At 37.0% G+C, this 23,009-nt stretch overlaps 1 pseudogene; it reads right to left on the reverse strand.

Moving 5' to 3' along the window:
* The window catches only part of LOC109396652 (elongation factor 1-alpha 1 pseudogene), a 10,631-nt pseudogene extending 4,580 nt beyond the window's left edge, over nucleotides 1–6,051 (reverse strand).
* Nucleotides 6,052–23,009: the final 16,958 nt, after the last annotated feature.

Consider the following 23,009-nt stretch of genomic DNA (forward strand, 5'->3'; position numbering starts at 1 on the left):
TCAATTGATATGTTCAGTATTATTCGCACAGGAAGAAATGAGGAAAAACAGTTTTGGGGAAAATAAGTAGAAACTGATTATGAGCTGGTGTGGTTCTTTCAGTCAGATTCTATAAACATATTTGAATAAGGCCTATATTACAAGGTAACAATGTCAATAACACATACTCATTATTTCAAATCCAGCTCTAAAAGGCAGGCATTGGAAATATGAAGTGATTCTCCCAGTTTAGTATAGTTCATGTGGTTCCAAAGTTAACTGCTATTGTGGTGAGATTCATTTTAATCCTATTATTGATTTAAGAAATAGAGAATTTGGATACGGTCCAGAGAAAATGAGAGTAAAAAAAGTCATTAGAGAGTTGATCAGGAACTACTGAACTCATTGGAGTTATTATGCTAAGTTTGGAACAGGCTATGGAGAGAATGTCAATTTACTAAGGTATAGGTGAGACTATGATATAATTAACTGTGCGTAACTGATTTTAGCTTCCACCAAGGAAAAAGCATATTTACACTAGTATGGATTTTCTTTGGTCACTGAGAAGATATAATAGGCTAGAAAATAGCTGCAATTTGTGATCTACTCTAGGATGCATTGTAGCTGGAAGAAAGAGGGCTCATAGCTTACTAGAAGAGGCCCTATGAAATGGATGAAATTGCAGAGAACAGTATACAGATAGGAAGTGATACCTGCCTCCTGGTCACACAAGTTTTAATTGGTACCACACATATGATGAGGAAACCATCCTTCCATGAAAAACAAAGTTGCCAGTATTGAGCCCCACCCCATCCTGTTCAGTCCTTTATAACTGGTTTGTAGGCTGTTAAATGTGGGCCATTGTCTGCTCTGTGATTCTGTGCTTATTGTGCATTAGCAGGAATTGACTGGCATCAATTCTCTTTTTTTATGTAGATAGCATCTGTCCACTGCAGCATGACGCTTTCAGCTCATCCACTCTAAGTGTGAATATATATGTCTTTCAGTCACACTAATTTAGAAAGAAGTTTTATTTTCCTGCAGAATAACAGATTACTTCTTTGGAGTATGTTCAGCACTTTTGGGAATTTCTTTTGGTCATTGGATCAGTAATTCACTATTTGGAATCTCTGAAGAGCAGATAGGAAAGCTGCACAATATATAGTAAATTAGGACAGTGATATTATTGGGTTAAATCATAACTTAATTATTCAGTTACTTGAGGCTACATAATCATTGAGCCATATCTTTTGATAATGTTCCTTTAGACTCTGTGGGAATAACCAAATTTAGAATGATGTGCTGTCATGTTACTTATTAGAAACATTTTCTGTGCTGTCCTTGGTGATTGGTTAGCAATGCCTCAGAGAATATTGTTTGTGTAAATTTTATTAATTATTTTACTTTAAACATGATGAAAGCGTTTTTCAAAAAATTGGATGAAATCTAAAACAAAACCAGACATAATTTGGGATTCAGAGCTATGAAGGATTTGTTTCAGGAGCAAAACTGTTTCTGTGGTTACAAAGTATATTTGAAGTTCATAATTTAGGTAAAATTATCAAGTATTTGTAAAATGACTATGAAGAAAAGATAGTTAAACGTTTTTGTAGAGACTCAAATATTTGGTATCAGAGAGTGAGGTTTAAAAACAGTCAAATGTTGAAAATGGAAGTGCTAGTCATTCCATAGCTGCAACTCCAAGTTGCACTGCATACTTATACTAGAGTTGTTATATAACCCCTAGAGGATTCGATTTAGCAATGTTCATCTCACCTCTAGATTTATTTCCCACAGTCCTATGAGTCATGCGGACCTTGGGTAATCACCTACTTTTTATGTTAATATATGCTGGACATCCAGTATTTGTGTTGTATTATCAAGGCACAACTGATATTTCCTCATAGTTTGGTGTTTTCTAAGCAAATAAATATAATTGTATTTTTCTCTTTTCATGAACTGTGTCTGCAATATAGATAAATTATCAACAGGTGCATAGTGATATCTGTATAACTTCCTGGTCCAAATGAACATATACAGTTGGTTATAGGTATAGGTCACTGAGACTGGTGTTAGAACCCACACTCCCTCTCATTTACAATTTTTATAAATACAACAAAAAAAAATTGCATGTTAAAACAACAAACTGTAACCATGAACCAATATATAATGAATAGTGATAGTGTTTTAAGGACAACACCTGAAAAAATAAAAACCCCAAAGTATAATTGTATACTTTCTTACTAATTATCAACATTAATAATCACTGCTAAAAATAATTCTGGTTTTATCTCTGAGGTTGGGTAAGATAATTAACCCTCAGAATATTATTAGAGTGAAAAAGCCATTTCATAAAGACATAGCTCTGATACTTTAGGGCTTCTGCATGTTTTTTTTCCTTTTTTAAATCATCTCACTATACAAATTAATACTGGGTCCTCTTATCTTCTTGCTTCTCTGGAGAAAGGATCCCTGTAGACTTCACAACTTGCATCGTATAATTATGGCAAAGTATAAAGTGAGTGGAAACTTTAAGAAGGTCTGTTTTCCAAACAGGATATCTTCAAGTTCCATGTCATTCATCCTGTACCAGGTGCCCATTCTTAAGAATCAATATTTTTGTGATTGAGGTAGTTAAGTGTCCAAATTCAGATCTTTATTATTAGTATTAGATTTCATTTTCCATTTCTAGCCAAAGATTGTAGGAAGGTACATTTCTTTCTCTTCATAGTATCTTTTTATCAAGAGACGAAATGTGTTTTTCAGTCATATTTCAGGGCCTACTTCAAGTTACACCTATTTTTTGAAGAGTGCCTTGATAACTCTAGCATGGCACACTCCCTTTTTGGTGAAATTTAATAAATTTTATTACTGTCATCATGCATTTGGAATGATGACTACTAGCAGTACACTACTTGCTTTATGAATCCTTAAATATGCATATGAAAGTTAAGTATTGAAAGGTGACTTTTAGGTTGAAAGAACGAGATGTGTTTTTTTTTTTCTCAGAGTGTTAAATACATTATAAAATCTCATTACATCTTATATTTTACATACAATTTCAATGATAGTTACTCAGACTCCTTTGTCCTTTTAAATTCTATTCTTTTCAGGTATAATGAAATATATAATTGAGAGGCTGAGGCTCAATAAATATCTGATTGAGTCATGGTATAACTATTGTCATTTATATTCTCTCAATTGTATTCACATTATGAAATGACTGGTAACAGTATTTTCACTTATATTGAGAAACTAGTTTTATGTCATCTTAGTAGATACCCAAGACATAATATTATTCTTGACTTATTAAGGTCTAATACAAATTATTGTTTTTATCCAAAACATGATACTGCTTGATCCTTAGGTCCTTTAAGCTTTATTTATTCCCTCTTGCCTTTTGAGTAATTTTTGTTTAGTATTTTAGCTTTAAATGTTTAAACTGAAAGAAAAACATTATGATTTTGTATAGTCAATATTCCTTTAAAACGACCCAATAAATTTTTTCTTTCTCTTTTGCCATGTCAAGTTTTCAACTGGGATGAACTTCCATTTGCCTGAAGAAGTCCCTTTAGATTTTCTTTCAGTGTAGGTCTTCTAGCAAAAAAAAAAAAAAAAAAAAAAACCTCAAATTTTCATCTGAAATGGCTTTATTTTACCTTTATTTTTGAAAGAAATTTTTATTGCATATAGAATTTTATATTGGCAGTTATTTTTTTAGCAGTTAGAAATTTTATCCTTTTGTTTCTGGCTTGCATCAGTTCAGCTGAGAATTCAATTCAGCTGCCAGTCTTATAGTTACTGTTTTAAAGGTAATATTATTTTTATCCCTATCACTTTTTAGAATTTTCTTTTTGTCCTTGATATTCTGAAGTGTTACTGTGATGTGCCTAGATGTGGTTTTCTTTATGTTATTCTTCCTTTGGACTGATTTTTTCCTCAATGAAATTCTTTGGGTTGATGTCTTTCATCAGTTTTAGAAAATATGCAGTTGCTATCTCTTCAAATATTTTTTTCTTTCTCATTTTCTCTCTTCTCTCCATTTGGGACTCCAACTACACAGGCTTTTGGGGTGTTCCCATGTGTCTATTTCACTTGTCCAGTGTTTCCCATTTCACTAATCACATGTCTTCAATTTGCTTTAAACCCATCTAATATGGTATATATATGCCGATTCTATGATCATTTCATTTATTTTGTGCTTGTCCTCTTTTTCTGCACATATGAATCATAGCTATTTTAAAGTCATTGTATGTTAACCCCAATATCTAGATTATAGGTGGCTCCGTCTATATTGTTATTAATGTTTCTGTTCTTTTTCTACGGCATTTCCCTGTATCTTCTCATTTATAATTTTTAAAATTTGTATGCTGGGCATTCTGTACTAAATAGCTTTAGAGAATCCCGGCGATGTTATATTCCGCCAGCAATTTCCCCTTTCCTATGTTAAGCAGATAGGATGAGGGGCAGATCATTTCAATTCAATAAGAAATTGACCTGGGTCAAATCATGGTTGCAGGTTTAGAAAGACTCAGTCTAACTCCTGTTCATTCTCATCTCTGGGCAGGTCCCTCTTGGGATACATATTAAGAGCCTTTCAGATACATGTCTTCTCAGTCCAGGAAACCTTCAAAAATGCAGGTCTGCTCTTCAGAGATTCCCAGCCAAGCTTTTTAGCTTACTGCTCAATAAACCTTTAAATACAGTATATTTCTTAAGAGATGGACCAGTGGAATTTTTCAGAAAAGCAAAGCACCCTGTGACTGTGGCAGATTTCACTCTTCCTTTTAGTAGATTTGGTCCAGTCAACCAGATTTCCACCCAGCACTGGATTTCAGCAAATATTCTTATGGGTCAACTGGATACCTTTTAAGGTTTTAGTTTGTTCTTCAACTAAGATAAAATTTAGAATAATGTTTGATCAAATATCTGGGTACCTTGTGGCCTAGTCAAGTTGACATACAATTAATCATCATGCTATTATTGAAAACATAATATATATTATTATTAATGATGTTTTATAATATATACATGCATATGGGATATAATTTATTAAACATTATATATTAGCATTTGATTCATATTTGTTAATTATAAAAAACATCAAATTCAAATATTAACTGTCTTATGTAGAAAGGTAGTTAAACACTCATATTCTGGAACTTTTCTGTTTGTTAAAATCCTAGCTTTATCACCACTAGCTGTGTACTTTTGGGTATCAATTGCCTTATCTATAAAATGATGAAAATAATAACTATCTCATTAGGTTGCTGTGAATATTAGATAACACTAACCAGTGACTGGCACCTGATAGACACTAAATAGTGTGTGTAAAATATAATCATCACCGTCATTATCATTGTCATAACTATTTTTAATTTTGAGCCTTATTTCCCATTTCAGTGAGGCTACTTTCAAACTTTTTTAACCCTAACCATACACTTCTCTAATGGCGTTAACATAGCCTAAAATTGTAGCTCTTTAGATATATGATTCATTGATGAACAATTTAATTTTAAGATTTGTTTTAATGTCCTTGATTAGGGATTGTGCAGTATTCATCATCACCACCACCACCATCATCATCATCAGCAGCAGCAGCATTATTTTATCATCATCATGTGAAGTAGCTAACACATAGCAAACACTAGTTTTTGAGTGAATGAATGCATGGATGAAAGAGAAGTGAAATCTTATTTTTATATCTGTTAAAAGAGTAAAATAATAAGACAAACTGCATGGTATATTCAGCATCTGAGTTTCTGTTTATTTTAGTTCTGTTCAGATTGATACTACTATATCAATTATTGAGGACCAATAGGTGAGAAAAAAGGTTGACTTAATACTTAACTGTGTTAATGCAAATAAAAGTCAAATGCCTTCAAGGCATATAATAGGAAGGTCAGTTTTACATTAGTTCAAATAAAGAAGAGTGCTGGAGACTTGACTCACCAAGGCATGCCGTGGTTTAGGCATGCCAAACTCAACAGAATCTGTGTCAGAGTAGTCATACCATATGTGGGCTTTCAGTGGAGATTCATTTTCAGCAAAAAGCAAAACAATATCATCCATAGCATTCAATTTCATTAATTTGAATTTCATTAGTTTATTGTATTTATTTAACAAGGTGCTTTGTTTTTTTAATTATACAAGGATTAATAAGTATAAAACTATATTAAGTTCATAGCTTTCACATGTACCAATATTTAAGTAACATAATAAAATAATTTCAGACTTGAGTTCAGAAGACTTATTTTCCTTTAAAAGGATACCATGCCTTCCTCAAATTTGTGTAAGCACCATATGACCCAAGTACTTATTCAGTAAAACTCCATCTGAGCACAGCTTGTTAGCCTGTAGATTTGGATATATGTGCCCTCCAAAACATCACAGCAACATAGCAAAGCCCAATATATCAGAGTTAATCTGTGATGCAGGCATCAGTCCAGCTGGTACATTCTACTGCTGTGAGTACTTCACTTGATTTTTAGTGGCACTTTATGTGGCATTCAGATTGAGATCTTGTGTGGGAATAAGAAAATAGACTCAAGGCCTGAGCTGCCCAATTCTCCTCCTAGGAGCCACCATGGGAAGATGCACCTTCTTGGGCTTGAGACAGTTGGCAATTATTTGTTCCTCTCCCCTCATCCATATTTGTATAAATTCTCTTGAATAAATAATGAACAACTTCTTTTTCACTCCACTAACTAAGTCTCATAATTAGAATTTGCTACTTCTTTTAATACATTCAATTATCTGCTGATTCAAGCATCTTCAGGTCAAATGCATTAGAAAACAGCTAATTATGCCCTTTCCCATGGGGAGCAAAATCTTTAAATTTAATTAAAAGACCTTAACTCAACTCCTTCACATTAGGGTCTACTTCCCAATGGATTTTCTACGGGGTGACTTAAAGAGCTAAGCTCAATATTAAAATTAGTAACATCTGTTACTTGTTATTTCTTCTTCTTTAAAACTATTTTTAGTTGCAGGGTACTTTGATCATTAATTCCATTCTCTCAAGTATGCCTCTGCATTCACTCTTAAAAGCACAGATAAATTGAGAAAGCTTGCTTGCCAGTTTTAAAGTTGTTTACTTTCCATATCCTGTGCCAGTAAAGCACCTTAAATGCAGACTACCATTTCTCAGCCTCAATATTCTCTTTGACATACTAATCAACACATAAGCAAAGGTGACAGAAAGAAAATCTTAAAAGAAGAGAGAAAAATACTAAGCACCACATCTGAGCCTTGCAGGGTTCAAATATATAGGATGTTCTGACTTTTATGAGAGAAAGTCACAGAAATATTTTTCCATTTCCCCTTTCTAAGTTAGGAAATTGGAATCGAGGGAGCTATCTTGGTTTAATATCTTCCAGGAGAGCATAAAAATCAAGGCAAATCATGTGTATTTTTCTTTACTTTTATGAATTTTACATTTCTTTCCACTTAAAACTTATTTTTTTAAATTAAAAATTGGCCTCATATGAAAAGGGAAATCCAGATGTTGAAAAGAAGAAGGCAATTTGGAAAGAAGAAATTATGTGCTATCCTTAGTTGAGTTTCTTCCTCTTATCCACTCTCTCTCTGTCCCCTTATTCCCATCCTGCTTCCTTCCTTCCCATTTCTTCTTTTCCCTCCTTTTCTTCCTCCTGTCTCCCATAGTCTTTTCTATTTTCTTTTTCTTTGGCCAAAAAGAAAATGGTTAATTATATAAGCAGCATATTGATACCTCAAGGTGCCTGTGATGGGACAAACCCACTGCCCCTCCCGTTTCTTGCTTATTTGAATCAAGTCCGAGGAGAGTAAGTAATGATACTAATTGTTCTTATGATTCAATAAATAGGCATAGGGAGCCACTGAAGATTTTTGAACAGAAAAATGACATTAGGAAAGCTATCTTTTAGGAAGACATCTGTGAATGATGGGTAGGAAGAATTAGAATTGGAAGGTGGTAGACTCGGTAGAAGGGTTTATAATTCTCAGGGAGAAAGTGTCAAGGGTTTTGAATAGCCCAGCACACGAAAGTGAAAATAGCTATATACCATGTCAGCGGGATAGCAGGCTGGGGGGTGGGGGGTGGGGTTACCACTTTGTGAGTGGTGTAAATGTCTAACTAGTCCAATGTTTTATGCACCTGAAGCTAATTAAAAACAACAAAAAAGATTAAAAAAAGGACTTCATGTTGAGAGACATTTAGGAAGAAGAATTAACCAGTTATAGATTGATTAAGAAAATAATAGAAGAGGGCCAAAGACTATTTCCAGTTTTTAGGAGTGTAAACTAGAATGATTAAAAATGGGAACTGAGCAGGAGCACAGATTTGATGAAGAGGGTAAATTCAGTTTTAGGCATATTTCCATTCAAATATAAAGCTACATCTAGGTGAAAATGACTAAATCGATTTGGGAAATTTGGAGAAATTGAGAAAACAAAACAAAACAACACAAACGCACAGGCTTGTTGACATAAACCCCCTGAAGTGCTTGATGCCTTAACCATTAGTTTATCTGCAAGTGTACTACGATTTCATTTATCTGACTTTGTTTGGAAAGCAAATTTAATGCAAAAAAAATGTGCTATACCAGGTCTCACAATTAAGTTCACAAACTCATCCTAGAAAAAGTGCTACATACTTCACTGCTGAGTATCACTATGTTCACCTTCAAAGTACTCCCCTTGGGAAGTTATGCACCGACACCAGCATCTAGTCCACCCTTCAAAGCAATTTTGGAACTCTTTTTCTGGAGTGGCCATCAGAGTTGTTGTCATATTACCCTTGATGTCCTGAATGTCATCCAAATGTCTTCCTTTCAATATTTCCTTTATATTTGGATAAAGAAAGACGTCACTGGGGGCTCCATATCAGGTGAGCAGGGAGGGTGTTCCAATACAGTTGTTTGTTTACTGGCTGAAAACTCCCTCACAGACAATGCCGTGTGAGCTGATGCATTGTCGTGATGCAAGAGCCATGAATTGGCGAAAAGTTAAGGTCATCTAACTTTTTCACACAGCCTTTTCAGCACTTCTAAATAGTAAACTTGGTTAACTGTCCAGTTGGTACAAATTCATAATGAATAATCCCTCTGATGTCAAAACAGATTAGCAACATCATTGCAACAAGTTCTCTAACTTGTCAGAACTTCGTCTTTAATCCCTTATCTATTTTCTAAGGCAGTTGGATCCTAATAACTAGAGGATCTTTTACAAACTTAAATATTTTATTAAAAGAGGGCTTGGGGATGCATGTTTGGAGGAGGGAAATAATGAGTAAGAAACAGTAAGGTGCTTTAGAGAGGCCAGGAAGGAAGGAAGGTGCATAGGACTGTGGTCAGGGAAGCTTTGGAAGTTATTATAAGGAGACAGAGGAAGTACTGGTAGGGAGTGACAGGTGAGGGAACTTCAGAATAGACATAACAATATCTAGTGATTAAGTTTTGGGTGAAATGCATATGTGTTACAATACAACTATATTCCATATATACCACCATAGCCCTGTGGATTTTCAATATGTATTTCTCATTACTCCAAGTGGTATAGAGCTTATTGTGTGTGTGTGAATAAAAATATTGTGAATCTTGCTTTATGGTTACGATACTATAGAAAAAATATGGTATGGGGGAAGGGTCAGTCACATGTGGTTGATATTTGTGCTTGTGTGAATGTGTGTGTGTGAGAGAGAGAGAGAGAGAGAGAGAGAGAGAGAGAGAGAGAGAGAGAGAGAGAGAGAGCGAATAAGGAGGTGAGTGTCCAGAGGGCTGATGTACTGAGGAGGGTGGGGCTCACTGGCCACGTTATTCATGAGGAGTTGGCAATCCCGATGAGGAGCCTAGGAGCTGGCACTGGCTTCTGGGGCAACGCTGAGTGCAAGCCCCGCAGGGTAGGATGTGCTTGCTGAAAGAGCTGAAGCAATTGAGCACATGGACCTCCATGATCACAGGTGAAGTCCATGGTCAGAAACAGGTGAAACCACTCTACCGTGTCAGTGGGCCTTCAAGGAAAACAATTGTTCCATGCAGGAGAGCCTTGGGAGCCAGAAGAAAAGAACTCTATATTCTCAACAACCAAGAGCTTTGGCCTTACATGAATGGGAAGTATATGAAAAGAAGGCAAGGGGAACCTAAAAGTTCAGGGTATGCTAGAGCTTCTTTCCTAATGTGACAGAACCTGAGACACAGATAAATCTCTGGGGCAAACCTGGGTCCTTATTACTCACTTTATCAGAATTTTGTTTGAATCAAGCGAATCCCTCACATTTTAAAATTCCTGGCTATGCTTTGTAGTATTAGTCTCTGTAGATAATCAAAATTCAGAATAGAAGAGATGATACTCTGTGTCCTGAGTGTAGAGTCTTTTGCAAACAGGAATTCAGCTATAAGGACAGAATTAGGTGTACAGTAAGACTTTAACAAGTACTGGCTGATGAATGATTTGAAGTTCTGCTAAACATATTGCATCTACATTCAAACAGTCCACAAAGTGTTGAAGCTTGATTGTTTTTCTTTGTTTGCTTGTTTTGATTTTTCAGTAACAAATAACATTGTTATTTAAATGATAAATCAAACATACTGAGTGCTTACTATGGAAAAAAAAAGAAAAGAAAAGAAATGCATATGACCCCATAGTGCTCACAAATGCCTAGAATGTTACCTGGGCCACAAAGGGAACTGGCAGGGAGATTGCTGCCTTGGAGAACCAGAGTTCCTACGGCCAGGTCCATGCAGCAGAATAGAGGGGGATTTGAAAACTAGTCAGTGATTTGAGGCTATTCTTATAATGAAGCCAGGCCCAGGAAGCCCACCATGCTTCAAGGGGATATTGAGGTTTGAGTTCAGACCCAGGTTAGCCACTGCTTCAGCCTCTGAGAAGAGGTGCGAGGGTGGGAACAGAAGACTGAGTCACGATACTCGCTACTTGAACGACTAACAGGCTTTTATGCCTCCACAGGGCTGGTCCCTCAATCTGGAATTCCCATTCTCCTCTTAACCACCTATAGAGTCGCTTCATGCTGGTGAATGGAGTATCCTGGGGAAATTCTCCCTCAAAGAAAGAGGAATAATTGTCAGAGAAAACCTCAATAGTATGACTACTTATAATGCCTAATATTTGAAACAGAGCACTATGTTTTACCACTGTATGAGGTCAGTGCCGTTATCTTTATTTCACTAATAAAAAATAAGTTGCCAAAAGTTACACAGTTGTAATTAGCAATGCCAGTGTTTCAATCTAAGTCTCTCAGATTTAAACTCCTTGCTTTTAACCATTATGCTCTTAAGAAACTACGTCCCTTCTCAAATCTTTGTGAATATATGAAATAAGAAATGCTTAAGCTAATTACAGCTGGTATTGGCCATCTTGGGCATCCTCTTCCCTGGTTAGCACTGATAGAAACACACTTCACGATCTGTTAGGAGAGGCTGGAGTCAGGGAGCAAATAGTGATGGTTTTATTATCTCACCAGACATTTAACACATTTTTTACATTCCCTTAATCAAAGAATTCCAAATATATCACCTTATGCGAAGTCTGACAATTAAGTTTGTGGACTTGTTGCAATGATGCTGCTAACTTTTTTTTTATATCAGAGGGATTATTCATTATGAATTTGTACCAACTGGACAAACAGCTAACGTTTATTATTTGGAAGTGCTGAAAAGGCTGCGTGAAAAAGTTAGATGACCTGAACTTTTTGCCAACAATTCATGATTCCTGCATCACAACATTCCAGCTCACATGGCACTGTCTGTGAGATAGCTTTAGCCAGTAAGCAAATAACTGTATTGGAACACCCTCCCTACTCACCTGATCTGGCCCCCAGTGACTTCTATCTTTACCCGAAGATAAAGGAAATATTGAAAGGAAGACATTTTGATGACATTTGGGACATCAAGGGTAACATGACAACAGCTCTGATGGCCATTCCAGAAATGTTGTTCTAAAATTTCTTTGAAGGGTAGATAAGGCACTGGCATTGGTGCATAGCTTCCTAAGGAGAGTACTTCAAAGGTGACTGTAGTGATATTCAGCAATGAGGTATGTAGCACTTTTTCTAGGATGAGTTCTCCAACTTCATTGTCCAACCTTGTATTTAGGCTACACTTCAAGTTAGTTTACCATCCAGGGGTTTTTGCAATTTGGTTCTACCTTATTAACCCAAAATTATTCAATTCATTTCAAAATCCACAAACATTTTTATGGAGAGTTAGGAATGTGCCAGGCACTATAATGGGGAGGAGAAACAAAGGTGAAATAATCACATTTCTCCAGGATTCCACTGACTGATTGTTTGCATTTAAAGGTAATATTCTAAGCACTATATTGAAGGTATATTCCAAGTATGATCAAAACAGAGACAAAAATGATAAATTTCCTGAAGCAGTAGGATAAGATAACAAAGAATATGAAATCTGAGCTGGGTATAGAAATATGAGCAAAAGTTCATCAGGCATTTCAAGGATCAGCAGAGCAAAGTGTGAGAGTGCGAAAAAGTATAGTATGTTCGAATAATGGCAGGAGCTCGGAGAAGAACCAACCAATTATGTGCATGGAGGAGGCTTGACATGCCGCCTAGAGCCAGATTATGAAGGTCCTTGCATGCCACGCTGAGGATTAAACAATAACTGTGGTTTGGGGGGAATTTTTAATTAAAATTTATTTTCTTTTTAGCATTTGCCCCCAGGTGTGTGTATGACAAAACTGCAGAGTTTTAATTTGCCTGCCTCCCTTGGCTGGTTGTCGAGGAATCTCTTGTCCATCCTGCAGGAAGAGCCAGAGAGAAATTCTCTCCTCTCGGTCTCCTAATAGATTTAATTTTGCACATCTTTAAACCTAAGATGAGTACTTGTGATTTCATCTGACAGGTTTTCTGGGAGGAATAAAACAGATTAAACCATGAGTTTTAAGAAGGGGAATTTTGTTTTTAAAAAGCCTGCTCTGGCAGGGAGCGTCAAGATGAACTGAGAAGAGACCTTTCTCCTTTTTTCTTACATAAGTTTTTAATCCAGTCATAATTTGCTCTTCATTGTTCTCCAATAAAACATGCCAGTTCCTGATTCCAGCCTCATCCTCTTCTCATGTTCTTCATTCTACCTTCTTAGGGACAGAGTGTTTCTTCCCCCTTCCAAATCTAATACTCTCTCTCCTTTAGGCAGAAGCAAGTCTTGACCTCTCAATAGGGTGTTCGGTCAGATTCTTCGGAAGCAAGCTCTGTGACAAGGATTCCTGAGCAAGTGATTTACTAAGAAGTGTTCTCAGGAAAAAAATGGCAAAGACAGGGGAGAGGAAAAAGCCAAACAAGGGTTCATTCTTTAGCTTGATCCTATAGAAAGCTCTGGGGTGCAGATTATACCTCAAGTTGGTCTTGCCTACCTGCCAGGGGGCTGGACTTTCACATGACCACACCAGTCAGTCACTGGCTGTTGGCTTCTCCCAGGGGGATGGTTGTTGGCAGTGTAAACTACTAGGAGCTTCTGATTCTCTGCACTTGCAGACAAAGCTGCTCCACTGGCCCAGGGCCAGTCCTCTGAAAACAGTTCCAGATAGAAACCATTAGAGGCAAAGCCCACAGAAGTTGGGGGTTGGATGCGCAAAATGGGTAGAAGAGATCCTAGGGTATCTGGATGGAGCAATGGCAGGTTGTAGAAGAATAAGGAAGGACTCCTCCCCTGCTTCACCCCAACTGGTTTATTCCTGAAAATTCTCTGGGAGTTATTTCATCAGATAATGAAACTTTGCTTCTGTTGGGTGTTCGCTGGTGCCTAGCCTACTAAATACTATGAATGTAGGATGAAAGCATTTTTTCTCAATTAATCTTGGATCTCTAGGAAAAATCCAAACTGATTCACCCCCTTCAGAGTCCTTCAAATCTGAGGAACCAACCCAAGTCCAGAGAAGATCCTTACAGTATAAGTATTTATTCAAATAGGCTCTGGGGCCCATTTCACTTCTAATGGGAACCCTATACGATTCCTCAGAGTCTATAACAACTCCTAGAGTTCAAGGGTGTGAGATAATACATCCATCAATCCGAGTGTAAAAAAAGAGGAATGGAGACTAATTCAGTCAGCTGATGGCAAAGCATCAAGGACCCTTGGTGACTCCAAAATGAAGTGTGGCAGCAGGGAACCCATTCAAATGCAATAGTTCTCCCAATTTAGTGCATTGGAAACTGGCTCAATGAAAACATTTTAAAATGAAAAGTATAGTAGAAAATTAACTGTCAGCCATGTGAGGAGACATAGGCTTTTTCCTTCTTTTCCTTCTCAATTTTTAATAGATGGATAGCAATCTAAGATATTTACATGGAAAACAAGGCCTGGAAAATTGCTTAACTAAAGCACCTTTCAGTCTAGGCTGGTAGGAACAAAGCGATGCCCATTAACTTTTTTTTTAAAGCCAAATACAAAATAAATACATTGTATTTATACAATACATGTACTCCTCCCTTATATTACTTGACCTATTTTGAGGGGGAAAAAAAAAGCTTGGAGAAAAGTGTGTGGGTTGCTTATATGTATAATCTTCCTTGTTTGCTGTCAAGACGAAAAACCATAACAACATCCTTTTTGTGAAACAAAGAGCCAATCAAGGGGCATCTAAGCACTTGGTATTGGCTGCAGTGCAAAAGAGCGGGTCAGCACATATCCTACGGCCCAACTCCATTTGTATTTCTTTTTAGCTCTGTTTTCTTACCTTGACCTTTTTAGGTCTCGGGATCTGACAATCTGGCTTCTTGATGCTTGTCCTAACTTTTCTAGTTGGAACCCTGAGAGAGAGCTGCTAGAGCCATCAGATATCTTGGATTAAATCTGTTTAATTATCATTAAACTTAAAAACCAAGGAAATTCTGCATGTAAATATCAACTCTCAGTAACCTATAAATAATCTCTACTTCCTTCTTGTTATCTGTACTATCATGAATCACACCTTCCCTCCCCTCTTTTTTAAAAGTTTCTTTTACCCCTCTGAAAATATAGAAACCAAGGTTGAAGTATCCGGGGTTTTAGATTACCGCTAAATTTTGCACAGAATACTATACACTTTGGAGAGAGTCACTTTTCTTTAGATGATGGAGGTTAGAGTCAGAATAATTAGTAAAAATTACAAAGGTTGGCAGCAGGAAATGACAGGAAGCTGAGAGCATAATTAAGGTATTTATGACAAACATCTTAGCACAAGGCAGAAAAAAAAAATCAAATAGAAACCAAGTTTTCTTTTCTTAATGTAAGTCTAACATGAAATGTTTATCTAAGATAAAATGGTACTCCTTGTCATTTCTGCAAGAGATTACTGTCATGTAGAAATATTTAGAAAAATGAATATTATAATTTATTATTAGGGTCATATTAGTATCTTCATGCTATTCCAGTTTTAATGTATTAGCTATTTTAATTACTTGGACCTCATTTCTTTAAGAGCAAATATATTTCTCACAGCCACATCATCTCTTCATTTATTCACAAAAGAAGCACTTATTGAGCACTTCCTGCCTTTCAGGTGCAAGGTCATGCACTCTGGATTCAGTGATAAGAGGCACAGTCCTTCCTCTTGAGTTGTTCACAGTCTAGTCAACTGTGACAGTCAGAGCTCTTAGTTGCAAGCAACAGATGTTGTACTGTTCAGCAGGAAAAGAGATTCATTAAAAGATATGAAGAAGCTCAAAGAATCATCCAGAAAGCAAGGGAATCAGAGTCAAGTCTAAACAGCTAGAAACAACGACCAAAAGGACACCACTGTAGAAACAGTGAGGGCATCCGTGCTGCGGGCACAAGCACTAGACCCTGCAGCTTGCCCTGGAAACACATCTGGCTCCAGACACAGGAGCTACCACTGTCACCTCTGCCCCTGCTGCATGCCCTAAGTGATCTCATCTTGTTGCAATTGCTGTCTTTATCACCTGAAAGAGTTCCTCCCAGCTTCTGTGTTTATGCATTATGAGTCTTGGTTTAAAAGCTCCTGTGGGTTTGTCAACTGGTGAGCTTAGGTTAAAGAGAAGCCAGGAAAGTAAATATCTGACATTTTCAGCATCTGTGGTGGAATTCTCCAAATTTAGGAATGGTATTGGCATACAGGACAACTCAGTGACAAACGTTTACTGCTGTCTCTGGGTAACCGTGTACCCTTCTTTCCTTATTTATTATACAAAGCCTGCTCCAATCATATGTGTGTCTATAAAGACATGAGCTTACACGATTCCTTGACAAGGGAATTGTGTCAATATAACACAGAAGTTGTATTGTTCCATTTATGACTTTTCTCAGCATGCAAATGCTTTGTGTCACCAAGGAAGAACCAGGGAGTGCTTATGCAGCTGACCACAGCACGCGGTGGAGGAGCACAGTAATGTGCGCCACGCCCATTCACACTCTCCCTCCTGTCTCATCTGGGCATGTGCTCTGCTCAGAAAGTGCTCACTGAGGGACTCTGCCCAACCTTTGTGTGTTTTGCTCTTGTCTCCATAGATCAGCACCCACAACGCTGTTTTACATACAACCCACTTAAAAAGAAGTAAAGTCTAAGATATTCTGTAGTATTTATTCAGAATTATAACATCTTTAAAAAAACAAACAAACTGGGCTAGGATAGTTATTGTACTTTTTATGGGTTAGGTTACAAAATTGCATAGGTTTTGAGTGTTTGCCCCAAACTATTTATTCTTTTTTCTGATAAACTCTGTAATATTTGTAAATGATTTTCAGGACATGAGATTTCCAGGAACATGTAGATGTGTTAGAATAGAAACACTTGAACTTCAAAAAGTGCTTTCACTAATATGATACAGAAATTTCTCATACAACCACAAACACTCATACCCCTTTCCCAAGAGGAGTAAAATTCACAATTTTCAGTGCCAGCAACAAGCCAAGATCCCTGGGTGATGTCTGTTTTCCTTTAGTTCTGTCACAAGTCTAGCTATAATGTATGGACCAGATCAGAAGTTGCACCACCAGCAGCACATCTATGCAAAGTAATGGGTAAAGGGAGAGGAAAGGAGAAGAAAATAAGTTAAAATTTATGATTACATACAACACAGAGCAAGAAAAGAAATATGGGAAAGAGCCATAGTTTTCATCTTTGAAGGTGGCTTAGAGGCAATAATGAGTATTGCTTTCCCTCTTTTATTAACAAGTCTGTGTGCCCTTTGCTTTCAGCTACCACCTCTCTTGGTTTGAGTTCCCTTACCAAAATGTTAGTACAGAAGAATCAGAGCACTGTATGGTAGTTCTGTACAGATTTGCTACTATAGTCCATTAAGTTCTACCACTGGAAAGAGAATTGTGGAGGATTCAATAGGTTCTGTCTACTCTCCCCTTTTTCCATTTTGCAGCAGCAAACCTATTAATAAGTGCTCCATGGGCTGATGGGAACATTCCTTTATTAGGGATTGAGAACTCCAATACAATTTACAGGGCAAGGGAAGCAAAATTTTTCAAAGACTCATTTGATCACTATGTCTAAAACTAAAAGGAGACTCTCCCACTTTCAACCTTTGGTTCCAAGACCTACATATTCTGGTGATAGAAAAAATAGCATTATATCTTGGGTAACAGTTTAGGGAATTTGTTACTGGGGCAGTGTCCTAGTCTTTAATAGGCTATCTCATCATGGTTTTACACGTCCAACTGCTTTTAGAGAATGTGGTTCTAAGTCCATTGCCTTTTTTTCCTGTAAAGTGAGTGTTCCTTAGTTAGCAGCATGTTTGTGATGCACTGCAATGTTAAATAAGGCATCCTGTGATTCCTCAGATGGTGATGCTGATAAGAGCCTGGACAGCAGGAAAAGCAAAATAATCACCAGATAAAAATATCATTTGCCGTAAAAATATCATTTGCCTTCCCCTCCACGACGACAAGGATTCAGCATAATTGATGGCTGGCTGCCCTGAAATGGTATCCCATACTGAGGGGAGGAGTCACTCAGAGTTGGTTCCTGCTGCCAACTGATTGATCATTCAGCAGTAGAAGTAAATAGGTCAGCCCTGGGGACGTGACGTCCATAATGTTGAGCTCCGGCATAACCGTTATCCTTGACGCCAAGGCCAGTTTGCTTTTGAGCCCATTTAGCAGGAGTTGGAGTGACTGTGGAAAGAGGCTGATCAACATTCATAAAGACAGTGATCTTGTCCATGAGATTATGGAAAGCCTTCTCCACCAAGGAGGCCTTTTGATGAACATTTACACTGGAACCAAGGTTCTCCCATTTTTGACTCCATTACAAAACGTTCATCCATGCTTCATCATACCTCCTTGAAACCAACATTCCAATTTTGTTATCTCAGGACGAAGAACCTTGACTCAGGTCATATATCCTTCAAAGAAACATGAACAATCAAATAAACCACTGAAAGTTCTGCTTTATCAGTAGGATTCTTTTGTAATCCTATAAGGAAGGCCAAGTTGCCTAGTCTGTCATCAGACAGGCTCCAGTTGTCAGCTCCTTCAGGACTTGCCTCAGTAGTAAAAGCCACTTTGCCCAAGGGCATAACTTTCTAGTGGTTGATTGAGGTGGAAGTATAAAGGCCTGGACATTTTGGCTCAATGCAGGACACTGCCGATGAATATATTGTAGTTCCCCACAAGGCTGTTCCAGTTTTCTTGGTCTTCTATCACCATTTGACATCTTCCTCTGCTCAATCCTGCTTTTCCTCCCTTCATTTCTCAGGTGTTTATTTTAAATAATTATTCTGCATTTCAAACTCCATTTCAGTATCTATTTCTGGAGAACCTAATCTGTGATGCCATGTGTAAATCAGGCTGGAATGTTTTCCTTCTCAGTCGACTAATCTAAGAACTGATCCACAGGTAGGGGTTGAAGGAAGTTTCGTTATGTGGCAAGATTAGCAGCAATGGAGTGAAAGATTCGTGCTTGTGTAAAAGAATTGTACTTTTGGGACTTGTGTAAGCCAGAACTTCTATGTACCACTCCCACCTGACGATGGGGTGATTAAGGGCCTGCCTGATTTTATGGCTGGTATTTACAATGAGTTGCTCAGATCATATGATCACCAATTAATCCATAATCAAGCATTTAATTACAAGAGTAAAAGCTAAAAAAAAGTCTAGTAATTTTCCCAAATAGGTGTCAATAGGTTCATTCCCAAACCCTGTAGACCTTCCCTGAAATTTTCTTTTAAGGAAAGCTTGCTGCAGAAACATCTAAATCTTTCAGATCCTATGAGCACAGCTGATCTACTACATGACAGAGAATGAGCTTTACTTTCCAAGTCTCATAAGGTGAAGCACTTCCTAAACATCAAAAAGGGGCTTAGGTGCAGGTGAGAAATGATTGCTACTAGACCTTCTTAGTATACATTTTGCCAAAGTATGTAACAGGGCACCTTTTTAATGCTTGGGGATTTGCCCTGGAAGGAGGTTTATGCATGCATATATCACTTTACACTGTGCCATAGTGCTTAATCATGTAGGCTCTGTAGTCAGAACTCCCTAAATTATTGGCTATGAAACCCCAAGCAAGTTATTTAACCTTTCTAAATTTCAGTCTCCTTGTATGTAAAATGGATAGGCTAAATCTCTAACTAATGAAGTTATTGTGAGGATTAAGTGAGATGAGGCCAAGTGCTCAGCAAAGTGCTGGAACATAAAGAATGTTCCAAAATTAGCTATAATTTCATTATTATTACTTGAGAGACTTGTATGATACCCTCCCAATATCAGAGGGTTTAGCTAAGCATAAGAGATGGCGGGTTTGCTTTGGTTCTCTCTTCAGACCTCTTTACCATGATCTTGACTCTCTCACCTCCTTGCCATGATTCAGGATGGCTGCAGACCAAGTTTTAAGTTCATGTTTATGATTATGGAGATAATAGAAAATCCATTCTCTAATGCCATGAATTCATTATATTTGTGTATGTATTTAACACTGTCAAATCCTGAATGAAGGTTAATGTCCACTGCAGAGAACAACCATTTGCAAATTTATGAATTTGAATTCTACTTAGCTTTATTGACAAAAATAATCACTGAAAATGCAAGTAATTAACTTAAATGTTAGGGATACCAGGTATATTTGTGAAATTTGGACTAAGCAGACAGACATGTGTCCTACTTAACCTGTACCCTCTGTTTCTTACTGAAAATCAAGAAGAATGATATGCAGAAAAAGAGGATCAAAGTTTCTCATATATAACACTTCATATATAGTAGTATTTTCCAAAACAGGTTTTGAAAACTACTACTTGTTGGAGAATATGAATAGTTATGTGAAAATGGGTTCCATAGTCAAAGAGTTTCCAGGTTTATTAAGATAAAAGTGACATATAACATTGTGTATCTTTAAGGTGTACAATGTGATGATTTGATGCACATATATATTGTGAAATGATTATCATAATAAAGTTAGTTAACATCCAGCATCTCACATAATTACATGTGTGTGTTAACATTTAGGACCTACTCTCTTAGCAATTTACAAATATACAATAGAGTATTATTAACTCTAATTACCATGCTGTAAATTAGATCCCTAGAACCTATTTATCATATAATTGGAAGTTTGCACCCTTTGACAAATACCTTTACATTTCCCCCCAAACCCCAGCCTTTGGCAAATACCAATCTGCTCTCTGTTTCTATGAGTTTATCTTTGTTACATTTCACATATAAGTGAGGTCATACAGTAATTTATTTTTCTTTGTCTGACTTATTTCATTTTAGCACTCCAGGTCCATCCAAGTTGTCGCAAATGGCAGAATTTCCATTTTTAATGACTGAATAATATTCCTGTGTGTGTGCGCGTGTGAACACATCACATTTTCTTTATCCATTTATTTGTCAGTGGACACTTGTTTTTTTTCCACATTTTGGCTATTGTGATTTATGCTGCAATTTGAGGGTTGCAGGTATCTCTTTGAGGTAGTGATTTCATTTCCTTTGGATATATACCCGCAAGTAGGATTGCTGAATCAAATGGTAGTTTTACTTTTAATTTCTCTGAAGGATCTCCATACTGCTTTGCATAATGGCTGTACTAATTTACCAACAGTGTACAAAAAGGTTTCCTTCTTGCCACATCCTCATCAATCCTTATCTCTTGTCTTTTTGGTAATAGTCATTCTAACCGGTGTGAGATGATACTTCCTTGTTGTTTTGATTTGAATTTCCCTGATTATTAGTGATGTTGAGCATCTTTTCACGTGTCTATTGGCTAGTTTTAACAATGGTAAGGATTCCTTACTACGAGGCCTCTCAGAAATTTTACTATGTACTTACCAATTGTTGATTTCTAGGAGAGGTTACAGCAGTACTCTCCAATAGAAATGTAACATGAGCCACATAAGTATTTTTAAATTTTCCAGGAGGCACATTAAAAATTAAAGTGCCAAATTAATTTTAATCATATATTTTCTTAATCCAATATATCCAAAATGATATAATTTTAACCTATAACCAATATAAAATTAACGCAATAGTTTACATTTTTTCCCCCATAATAAGTATTTGAAATCCAGTGTGTATTTTCAGCTTGCAGCACATCTCAGTTGGAACTCACTGCATTTCAAGAGCTGAGCAGCCATGTAGATGAGTGGCTATGACATGTGACAGTGCTGGGCTATACTGCAGTATTTCTCCAACCTGCTTTTCCAGGACTTACTTTTCATGGGACACATCGAGGGATTATATTACATGAAATACTTTTTGGAGAAACACTCATTTACCGAGGAGGTGAATGGAGATATCACCAGATGCAAGAGGAGAGTGAGGAGATGGAAAATGCTGTCAAGACGAGATGTGAGCAAATAAGCTACGTGGCCGTTGTGATTATTAGAATCACACAGGCATCATACCTTGGCGTATTGACCTACACATGCAGAAGCTGACCGACATTTGATCGGATTACCCTGATGATCAGACAGAAGAAAAATGAAAATCCAACATATCAGCAAGTATAAGGGAGTGAACAGTGCTCAGAGAAACAGCCTGGTGAGCACAGCAAGCAGAGCCTCGCGGGGCAGATGCTGGCGTTCAAACAAGGACTGTGGAACTCATAGGCTCCAGGAGGTAATGATTCCCTCCAAATTTAGTCATTTTTTCAATCAAAAGGAATTTTAGAAAAGAAAGTATTCAGCTCTCAGCACTCCTTATACATTCTAAATCACTCTTAGACATTTTCGGTGAAATCCAATAGATGAGGGTTGCTAGAAAGCAATGCTGAGTTTTTCATCCCAAACAAGGCTTGGCTTGAACCCATAAGGATTTCTTTTTTTTCACCTTAAAGTGTCATAGCCCCAGTTATTTTGCCCCTACCCTATAGGAATTACAAGCTAACCTTATTCAGGGACCAGTCCAGAGCCTTTCTTTATTGAAATCAGGCAGATTTAGGAGGGCAAAGGAAAACAAAACCCTTCTCACAACATTTGCTCAGGGGTTCTTGAATGTAAACCTAAAGAGGAGAGGAAGAAGGGGCAAGGTGAGGAAACAAGTAATTTGTATAACTACATGTAGTTCTATGGGTAAGAATACCACGACCCACTGCCAGATTTAATTATTCCTTTCATCTTGCCTTACTTCACTCTTGAAGATCAATAATCTTGTTCTCTTCTTAAGCAGCAGTGATTTCCACAATCTAAACAGAAACTTAATCATGTGCTGCCATCCCAGTGTTTATAGGCTCTGTCAAAGACATAGCCCATTGTAATTATTTTCTCAATCATTCGCCACCAGAAAAACACTTCAGGCAACACTAAAATTTAACTTAATCACTAGAAACAATATCAATTCAACAAATGAATCTTATCAGATGGCCATGTAGAAGAGGGAGTAAAGCACATTTCCCAATACTTTAATTTTCTGCTAAATTTCAAATTGCTTACATACAGAAATTCAACTATTGCCATATTTTACATGAACCATAAGCGAAATGGTGTCATGAAAATTACTCTTAAAACTGATTCCCAGTGCAGCATATGCAAATTTCTAAATCATAAATCATTGAGGATAGTTTATTTACTTCCATTCTAAAAAGGAACTGCATGTTAATGCTAAAAATGAGTAGTAAGTGTAGATTATAGAAAT

The sequence above is a fragment of the Hipposideros armiger genome, unplaced genomic scaffold (genome assembly GCF_001890085.2).
Source record: "Hipposideros armiger isolate ML-2016 unplaced genomic scaffold, ASM189008v1 scaffold_531, whole genome shotgun sequence".
Taxonomy (NCBI): Eukaryota; Metazoa; Chordata; class Mammalia; order Chiroptera; family Hipposideridae; genus Hipposideros; species Hipposideros armiger.